This window comes from Monopterus albus, unplaced genomic scaffold (genome assembly GCF_001952655.1).
Source record: "Monopterus albus unplaced genomic scaffold, M_albus_1.0 scaffold1.1, whole genome shotgun sequence".
NCBI classification, from domain to species: domain Eukaryota; kingdom Metazoa; phylum Chordata; class Actinopteri; order Synbranchiformes; family Synbranchidae; genus Monopterus; species Monopterus albus.
Window position 1 is genome coordinate 4,110,825 of NW_018127881.1, and position 10,842 is coordinate 4,121,666.

The 10,842-nt window shown below is 39.5% G+C and overlaps 1 protein-coding gene across 2 annotated transcripts in view; it reads left to right on the top strand.

The window, feature by feature from the left end:
• Nucleotides 1–10,842, top strand: part of LOC109957155 (potassium voltage-gated channel subfamily A member 2) — a 63,652-nt gene that overhangs the window by 3,099 nt on the left and 49,711 nt on the right. For both annotated transcript variants that reach the window (XR_002274537.1, XM_020594935.1), the window contains exon 2: nt 8,869–9,138. The gene's annotated coding sequence lies outside the window, so the exon portion shown is untranslated. The remainder of the gene's footprint in view (nt 1–8,868; nt 9,139–10,842) is intronic.

Sequence of the window (10,842 nt, forward strand, 5' to 3'; positions counted from 1 at the left end):
GCATTCCTGAGACATCAATGCATCAAACCGGGTATTCTCCACCTTGGGTCCCACAGTAAACAGACAAACCCCAAAACATATTGACATGTTGGTGTTTCTGAACAAAATCCAGTAGGCTTTAAGTTTCCATTTTGTTTACCCGTTGAGGTTTTGATTATTAAGATGAGAATGGAGGAAGAGGTTTCTGTAACAGCGCTCTCGGCACTGGAGATTTCAGTGTGCGTTTGCATTAATCTCAGTGTTGAAAGTGGGCCTGTACGCACTTCTGCATTTTATTCTTTGGCATATCGGCACTTCTCACAAGCTGCTGGCACTCTTTTCTGCCCTCTCCGCTAGACAGTGGATGCCCTCAGATGCCGGAGACAAAGAGCTCCACCAAAAGAGAGCTGTCTTCCAACAGAAACAAAAATAAATAAATAAAATAAAATGGAATGAAATTTCCGTTTAGGTGGTCCCAAATATCAACAATCATATTCGACTTAGTTACATATGATCAGTTCAGATTGTAAGACAAAGTAAATATAAATTAAAATTAAAAGCCAGAAAAGTATGACACCCCCCTGACTCGTCTGTTTCTGTCCTACACTACTGCTCCCAGGGCACAGAAGTCGCTGTTCTTTGGTTTAGTCTTTGCTGTACCTCCAGTTTTCAGACAAATACAGTATAGGCTATGAGTGTGTTCTGTTTTACCTTGAACAGCACTTTGAAAAGATGCAATATTTGTGGCTTGCATCGAATACAGTATCACACACCCCTAAAGCTATTTTACCAGAGTGTTTACTCCGTTTTACAGTTCTACAGGTGTGTGATGCGACGTGTTCAGTTCAGTTCATGTTCTGTTATGTCATATTTGCACATGTAAAAATAAACCCCTTATGGAAACAGTGTTATTTTTTTATGAGTCAAAGACACTCAATCTGTTGGTTAATGGTCGAGCATGGATCATCAGTCCCAAAAAACTGAAAATGTGCATTCCTGTCTACCATACATAGAAATTCACCCTGGTGGTGGCCTTAGTCTGTACCAGTCATTTGAGTTTTAAAGCTGAAATGAACTATGAATAACCCTTAATAGTCACTTTCGGCTCTTCCCGTTTAGGGGTCGCCACAGCGAATCTTCACACTGACGACTTGCATGTTGACATTTGGCACGTGTTTTACGCCAGATGCCGTTCCTGACGCCACCCTGATTCGAACCTGAGCCGCAGCGGTGAGAGCGCTGCGCCTTAACTACTAGCCTAACAGGGACTGTTATGAATAACCCATAATAAAAAGATTAAAACATTTAAATTGATTTTCCTGACTGTAAACTTTGAATGAATGCTAAGACTTTCAAATCATTTTCTCCTTTGAGACTACATTGCTGCAGTGTCACCAAATTGCTGATTTCCACTGTAATTAGACTTCGGTTACTGGCAAAGCATTTCAGCACCTGCAGCTCTTACAGTAAGTCATGTTTCTTGAGACGCTCACGTCTTAATTGATGGATAGAAATCCATCAATCAACCATACATGCAGTTCTGTTGTGGTGTTTTCATGGATACAGAAGGGGAGGTGGGAAGCCACAGCAATGATAGTGTAGCAATATCTCCTAGCATGAAGAGTGTTTTCAGTCAAAGGTAAATGGGGCATAATTTTGTTGCCATGGTAGCGGTACTGCTTGAGGCTTATTTATTTTTTTACAATCCCCATACAAAAGAAGATGTGCTGTTTAAAATGGGGAACAATGCATAGAAAAGAGACAGTGACTGTAGAAAGAAACCTGGCCTAAGATGTATTTTGCTTTATTACAAAATAAATGATGGATTTAAAACACACATTGAGGCCTGTTTCAGATTAAAAGAATTCACTTCCTGACCGTGGTTCAGCACAAAGCAGTGAATGACAGTTCAGTTCTTCTCACACTGATACTACCCTTGGAGAAATTATGTTCTCAGAATACAGATCTGAAAAGGGGCCCACCTTTGGCGTTTTTAAACCGGAGTTGGTTTGACAAAGACCCAAACACCCCCACACTCCAACACGCAGCACAGCAGCAACAGCAGCAGGTGATAGCTGGCAATGGGCTAAAGACTGTAAGACAAAGTCATGAATTGTGTGAAAGTAGCTGCAGAAAAGTCTGTCCATCACTGAAACACAGATGTTAGTGTTCATTTCAGTCTTCATGTGTTCAAGTGTGAAAAACCTGAATGGAAAAGGGGAAAAAAAATGCAGTGATGAACTCCAACAGACTGCAGCGTTGGTTCAGGAGGAGGTCGGTAAATTTCCATTAAGATTCATTTGGAAATTTCTAGTGAACATTGTCTCCTCCTGATTATTAAGATGAAGCATTTGCAATTATTGAACAGTTATAAGAAATATCACCTTTACACCAGAGCTTTAGACTAACTTGGAGTTAAGAGTTTAGATTTTGAGTTGATTTTCCTCAATCATGATGAATAAAGAACTGACTAAAGGATCAAAGCAGTCTCATCCTCCATATCTGAGAGTTGCTAGTTTGCTAACAAATCAAAAAACTCTGTGACAAATCATCTTCATCTTTTGATTTATGCCAACATCAAGGGAAGATGCAGCAGCATTTGTCAGTGTTCCCTGATAAGTTTACTTTAAAACTATACAGAAAGATGGACCCACCCCCCTGCTGGGTTGGTCAATCAAACAAATAGAGTATACACCCCAAATGCGGACACTGAGAATGGTTGCACTTGCAATAATTTTTTTAATGCCATTACCTTGAGATCATGAGTCAGTTATTTTATTTCAAGATACCAGAGCTCATTTTCTTGTGATAACAAGATGAATGAACTCTATCATGAGAAAACAAGCTTTATCTCAAGATAATGAAATAAATGACTTGGAATCTCAAGATATTGGCATAAAAATATAATTTGTATGGGCTTCCATACAAATGTTACTCACCCATTCTTATCTTCCCTGCTTGTGTTTGTGGACAGTAAAGCAATAAACCCCACATGTTAAAACAGTTTCCTGAAACAATAAATCCCACATGTGCTTTTCATCTTGGTCTGAATAAGATACCCTCTGTATGACCCCTTAAGTAGATTTCCACTCATGTTTCTATTGCTGATGGCATAAAGACACCTTCCTCCTTCACCAAGCGTTTAACACATCAATATGTGATGCATCAGACTAGTTACATATCCCGTTTTACTTCCCACAACCGAGACACTTGAAGCTAAGCTAAGGACAAAATCAAAAGTCTTCACAACACATGGTATCAACAGGCCTTGAAAATTCTTAAAAAGCATTGAATTCACTTGCCCCAGAGAAATCTGTAAAAGATATTTTATAATATTCTTAATATTTAGACGATAATATGATTTAGCCTTTTTAATCTTTTTGTTAAAAAAATTTTTTTTTTTAGTAGCTTTTAGTATTTTAAAAACTTTTTTGCTTGGTTAATCAATTGTCCGTCCATTTTCTCACACTTATCTGGGCCCAGGTCATGTTGTATTTATTATATTTTATAGGAATTATTGCTATATATTGTAGTACTGACAAAAATGTTAAATGTCATTTGTTTGATAAATTAATATGAGGCCTATCAGCCTTGAAAATGGAATAATTGGAATTCTGTGTATTAAAAATGTCTTAAGAGTTCTTATGTTCAACTTGTTGAACATTAGCAAACCTGGATACACAATAAATAAGAACTTTTTCCTGCAGTTATGTCTCACAACCTAACTGACAGACTGCTGGTGGATATTCAATGTGAACGTTGTGATGTTCAAGGGCACATGCGCAGTACATTTAAGGTTAGTGCCTCAGCATACATGCCTCGTCTTGTCCACAAGTTGTAGTGAAATGTCTTATTTTGTCTTTTGGCAGCCAGTCAACGGAAACTCGTTAAGGATAATGGCACGCAATTGAAGTTCACAATTTCCCATTTTTCCTGGCCTGTTGGTTCTAGTTGAGGCAATTTTCAGTTAGTACTGTTATCAGACAACTATGTGGGAAATTGTTTCAAACACAATATAACCTTTTGTTAAGAATCAGGGCCTCTACTGGCAGTCGGCTGTGATTTAAGGCAGATGTGTGAAAGTCTTAGACCTGAGGTGCACATCGGGTCCAAACTGAGCCAAAGAGCACATCAGGAAGAGCCAGGCACTCAGGAAACTCTCAAAGACCGGATTGTGACTTCTTATCCAAAGCCTGTAGTGATGCAACAGATAGAAACTTCACAATTATCACTGAGAGCATCTGGATGACAATAGCAACCTCCTGTTTATGTTTACTGTGATAAGATGCACAGTGTGCAGAAATCATAATGTAGCTTTGCGACTTAGTATTTACAAGATAAGCAGCTCCTACAAGTGAACTTGGAACATAGTTCCTGTTGACCTCTCAGATTATACAGCAGCTCTCACATCTGTACTGTATACAGATAAGTGAAACCAGCTACAGCTAGAATGTGTCATAAAGTTTGCATCATCTTTTTTTTGAGTTGCTCAACCCAACAATATGAAATGCAATCACAGACTGTGACAGAAGCAGCCACGTGAGAATGGTTAGTGACAGATTTAACAAGGGCAGTTTCATTACTCACTGATGGCTGTGTTTGGTCTCAGTGCTTTGAGGAAACGCAGCTGACCCCAGTCTCTATACACAGTGTAACTAAACACAACAGGCTTTGCTCAAGCACTCTAAATTAAACTTCTACAACAAACTTCATCATCCAGTGGTACACACTCGGCAGAAGTTTAGTGTGCACAGTTGGTTCAAACTTTGGTAACCTTCCGTCGCCTGAGATAAACTATATTTTATCATCAAGTCTGCCCCATTAGGAGTTGAATGTTCAAAACAAACGCAGCTCCGCTCAAGGTCCTGTTAACAATTGCAACCTCACAGATTTTTATTGTTCACCCCCAAGATTACAGTCAATTCATTTATTAGAGAACATTACAACGGCAGATGCCAGATCAGATATGGCTTTTAGCAACAGAATAGCTGCTTTGATTTCTCAGTTCACTTAAAGAAGTTGTTTTGCCAGACCCGTGTATCCATACTTGGCTGATGTTGAGTTTGTTACTGTCATAAAAAATCTTGCAGACACCTTGAAAAAGAGAGTGCCAGAAGCATTTTTAACATTTTCAGGAATTCTGCTGAAAACCTCCAAGACACCAGTGGTGGAAGAAGTACTCAAATCCCTTACTTAAGTAAAAGTAGCAACCAAAGTGTAAAATTACTCTGAACACAAGGACTTTTATTTATAACAAAATATAAAGGTACAAAGGTATTAGCATCAGAATATATTTAAAGTGCTCATTTGGCAAAATGGCACATTTAACATTAAGTATATGATATTATTGTGTACATCACCTTTAATGTTGCAGCTGGTAAATGTGGAACTAGTTTTTACCGGACCTCAACCTCTGGGGCTGAGAACTGTAGCCAATGTGGAAGTGCCAATCCTGCAGTTCCTCGAATGACCACTTGAGGCTGTCTCCAAAAGGGAGTCAATCCCCATAGACTCCCATGTTAAAATGGCCATATTTATATCAGATATAAACATAGCTAATTTCACTTTCCATGACACCTGTATAGGGGGTGAATTTTTATGTAACTCAACCATTAAAATTATAGTGATGCTAAAAGCACCTCACAGTTAAGGGCATGGCCGCTTTGAGTGACAGGCAGGAGGGTCCTGCCACTGGTGGCTAGCTTCATTCAGATTGCCTTGGCTCCATCTCTTTGCCCATTTTTGGATTAGCCATGGCAGGTGATGTGTAGCACTACCAATATGGCAGCAGCCAAATTTGAGCTTCAAAACTGCTCTTCAGAAAACCACCACATTCGTAGTGGAGTGAGGAACCTCAGTAAGCTGCTGTCCGTCCTGAACAACATTCATCACCCTCTGCACAGCATGATCACCAGCCAGAGGAGTTCTGTCAGCAGTAGGCTGATGTCTTTCTCCTGCTCCATGGACAGACTGAAGAAGTTGTTTGTCCCTCGGGCCATACTCCTCTCAGTTGTACTTAAGTACAGTACCTGAGTAAATGTACTTACTTTCCAGCTCTGCAAGACTCAGTCCTACTATTTAGCTGTAGAAATTAGCCAACCCATCTGTTGACACCACTGTTTATTGCTATTTGTGTCTGCCAGCACTATTACTAAGGAGGGCCAGTTTAAACACTCCAGTCAGTTTCAGCTGCTATGTTGGTCTGAAAACATTATCCAAAAACATATTCTTGGTATTAGCCAACAATCTAGCAGTCCGTGTGTTGTTTCCTAAAATGCTGAGCTGTGGTCTGTTGTTTGCAGTGACTTTTCGTTGTTGTGTCACTCAAAAGTCTTAAGTACTGTTTTCATTTTCAACAAATGAAAAACAGACAGCAGAGGGGCTGTGAGTTTCTGTAAAAGTACATATTTTTAGTAAAAGTACCACTTATTGGCTTTGGACATTGTCAAGTACTGACCCTCCTTCAGACAAAATAATTCAGTTCTTTTGTGAAGCAGCTCCAAGTATGAGACATTGGTCTTAACTAACACTGTAGTTATGCTGCCTTGTGGAAAAGGAACTCGATTTCCTTTTCTGGCTTTTGTTTCTGTCTTTGCTTTGACGTTTATCGTGAAGTCGTTCCAAACTGATTTACTTAAAGTCTTGGTTTCCTTGAGCGTGTGATAATCTACGCCTTTTATGGCCTACCAAGCGGCTCCTCACTGTCCATCTGACACCTTTATGGCTGTTTTGGTGCAGACGTTTTCACACTGCTGCTTTGTGTATCCCTACGTTAACGGTTACACCTTCAAATAAATTCACACCTGCTGTTATGGAGGGTCAATAAAGTGAAACTGCCACAGAAGCAGAGGTTTGTACATGACAATGCATGTGTGGTGATCTGTTTGACTTTTTATGTTTTAAGTTAATTTGACTCTTTGTATCCTCTGTAGTGGTTGTCTGGTGGTTGACCTTATTTGTTTTTAGTGGCTCAAAAAGATTTGCACACTCGGTGATGACTCAGGCAGATCACAAGCTTGAAAAGAGGGGTGCTGACAAACAGGATACACATTTGGTAAATGGACAAGCCTACTGATCGATGTTCATTGTTTGCCTTCAACATCATCAAATAGGGAAAACAATGATTATATCAGGTTTGGGATGAAACCACACTCAAAAGAAAAAGTCAAATTTAAAGCAAATCTCCCTTCTTAACATGAGGTTAACATATTCTCCGCTGTGCCTGAAAGAACAGAAGCTACATATGGGTAGTTGGGTTACAGGATTGAGTTGTAGTTGGCGTGCTGGATGAGTAGCATGAGTCACAGTGTGTGTGTTACCTTATGGTAACTCACACTCTGAAATGATGAGGTACTTCTGCTAGCGGGGGCACTTCACTGGAGAGGCAGTATACATTGGCCTTCTGTATTTCTGCTGCTCATCCCCACAGATATTCACTTTTACTCCGTTTTTATTTTATATACCATTTTAATGTGCTGTCTTCAGTTATACATGTGAGCTTGTACCAGTCACCTACATTAACTGGGATGTCAGAGGAAGGTGCTCCTCCTGAGTTGCTGGGAGAACACTGCCTGCCTCGGCAGTAGTGTTAACAGTAGCATATGTTTTTCTTTTATGTCTTGTACGTGGGTTCCAGGTTCCTTGAACTATGCCTGGAGCTGTAAGAGAAGATGGGACATGTCTGCATGGAGGAATAGATGCTGATGCAATTATATATGAAGGGTGGCTAATCAGGTTTGATGCAATTGAGTGGAAGAATTTCACAAGCCTCTGTAATTGTAGGCAATTACAGTCCTGCTCTTTTGGGGGACAGGAGAAGGGTATTATAAAAATATTCATCCTGTGTATTATGACCTCTAAACATAGTATGTAGCAGTACTCTTAAATGGTTAAAGTCTGCGCTCATAGTTGTAGATTTAAGAGTTGCAGTGTTCCGCTTAATTCGGTGACTGGCCAGGTGTTTCTTCTGAAAGCCAGCATGTTTCATAGTTTGTAAATTCTTTCACTCATTCTTCATGTAACTGTTTTTGCCACTGTAATTCTCAGCTGCTCACCATAAAATTCTGCCAGGAAAAAAAAAAAAAAGAGGTTTGCCTTTATCAGTATTTTTTAGATCCTGTGTAACCCAGATATTGCTATCATTGAGATTTGTTATGTAGCAGACCTGACAGTATAACTGTACACTCCTGAAAAGGGAGCCTGACTGTTTTCTGATCTGCTCCTTTTTGCCATGCTTTGATGGCAGTTGCTTTATAAATCTAACTCATAGTTTTAATGCACATTTTCTCTGTGACTCACTACTGGGCAGCCCAGTGCTGACCTGGATTAAATGCAGGACAAGAAGCGAACAAGTAGCAGCCACTATCTGGCCTGCAATATCCTGTAGTTCCACTGATATTTTAAATTTGAACTAAACTTTGACCCCAAATGTCCTGCTCTGCACGATGTGCATGCAGTGGGATTCTGGCAGTGACACGGGAAAGGAAAATTTGATTTTGTGCATCTCTGAAGTCTATCAAGTATGCAACTCAATGTGGCAGAAAACAGCAAGGTCAAATATGTCATGTTAGAAAACGAAGGTTATTGTTTACGTTAGGTGCTTTGAATCGATTTAATTATTGTTTATATGGCTTTTCTTTAGCCTGACAAACTGTTATGTTGTATTACTGTTACAGGTGTGCACCGCTGAGCAAATTATTCACTATTGTGTGTTTGGTATGAAACTGGTTGTTAAACAGGCACTGTAGATGTAGATTAAACATCACAGCGACATACTAGGAAAAAAAAAATATTGCTCTCAATATTTAAGACCACTCTGTTGGGGTTTGTTGGAAAAAGGCATCAGTGACTGTCCAGTGTAGACAGATGTTTTCTGATGTTTGTTTTTAGGCATGCAGAAGCCTTTGCACCCTGGTTCCACTCAGATGGACCATAGAGCATCTGCGACCTGTCTGAAGAGCCCGAGCCTTGACTGGCAGACCCCGAGCATCCACCTGTGGAACACATTGTTCAGCAATGACGAATTACAGCTGGTGTGCGGAAAAGCCTCACTGATCTACATTGTTGCTCTGCATTCCAGACGAGATGGAAAAAGAGTGAGTGGACACGAGGAAAAGTCAGCTCCGCATTTCGACCATCTCCAACCACAAAACATTTAGAGTAAGTGTAACATTTAGTTTGTTCACAGAAATGTGGAAAATGTGAACGGATCTGAAAATCTGAGAGTAGTTATATGTAAAACACATGGTCTTGTATGGAGTTAGCTAGCAGGCAAACAGAAAAGTGAGCTTTGAGTTAGATGACAACTGGCAGTTGTATTGTATAACCATTAGACGCTGTCCTGCATTGCGAGTGAAATATCTTTAAACGTCAAAAATGTCATGTATATAGTGTATATTCTGAGGAACTGACAGGTAAATGTAGAATAAGATATATACACTTTAATTAATGTTGCAAATGCAGTATCTTTGGGTTTTTTAACTGTTGACTGGACAAACTGGCAGTATAAAGACGTGACTGGAAACCTACATTTTTTTTCTTTCTGACATTTTATAAACTAAATAATTTATCTTAAATCAATGATGAAAATAGTCATGTGTAGCACGTCTCATGTAAAGACTCCATTGAGCTATTGGACAGATTATACCGCAGCATTTTCACAACTGAAGCTTCAAAACGATAGGCCAGAATAAACCAAACCATGTCCTTCTGTATGTCTAGTCCATGTTTAATTCCTCAGCAGCATACAGTATGTCAGTTATTTTCATGTCTCATGTCCACTGTCTTTTCTTACTGGCACATCTGAATATTTAGCTCTCTAAACATTCACTTTTAATTGCATCAAGCTTCATCTGACCTACTTTCTGATAAGCAATGAGTCAGATGGTTTATAGTGCTTTCAAATGTAGTTGTATTTCCTGTGAAGGGGGCATCAATGACTCACTGTTGTACAATTTGTGCATTAAGACGAAGAGATTTTCCTAAAGTTCAGTTTTTGTTTGGGGAGGTCACTTAGCTTTGTTGTCTACACTGACTTGGATTAAAGGCAGGACAAGAAGGGGACACAGCATTTGTAAGTTGCAGAGTTGGTGCTGTTTAAGCACAGCTACCACACACACTGAGCAGCTAACTTCCCTTGTCAAAAAACACAACTTTGAAGGTAGCATTGTGCATCAATTACTAGTTCAGAGACGCGCCAAAATACTAGATGAAAAACTCCACAACCTCATCTTAGAGGAAAATTGACCTTAAATTGAAGCTGCCATTCATGAAGATGAACCAATGTAGACAACAAAAACCAGAGTTGCCATCTTAGAGACTTTGAGGAAAGGTGTACTAGTGTCTGTTTTTAAAACATCTTAATTAAACATTGAGACCAACAAGCTACCTACGTCCCCACCCCCCTGCCTGGGCACAGAGAAGCCTCCCTGTTGATGGTGCAGCTTTGTATTCATGCCAGTGAACAACCATATGGTTCAGTGTATAAATCAGTTGCTCTGCTCCTGTATTTAAATTGTATCTCCAATGCTGACCTGCTCTCTGTAAACTGACTACACACTGGGGAAAAATACTGAACTCTCTCTTTTTTTTGAGCAGTTATCGCAGTACTGGAAAGTGGCCAAGCAAGACTGTGAAAAATCAGTTTATGAAAATACAATCAGCTGTATCAAAATGAGCCAAATGTGTATTTCTCGGTCTGTTTGAATTTCTAAAATCAAAATAGTATAGCAAGTCTTTTCAAGTATAATGCTCTTACATCAAGAATGCAATCACTTGTTTCAGCTCTGTGGCACACATAATTTGAGAAAAGTACCCTGCAGCTAGCTCCTTGTTTCAAAACCAACATACCACACAAATACAAAA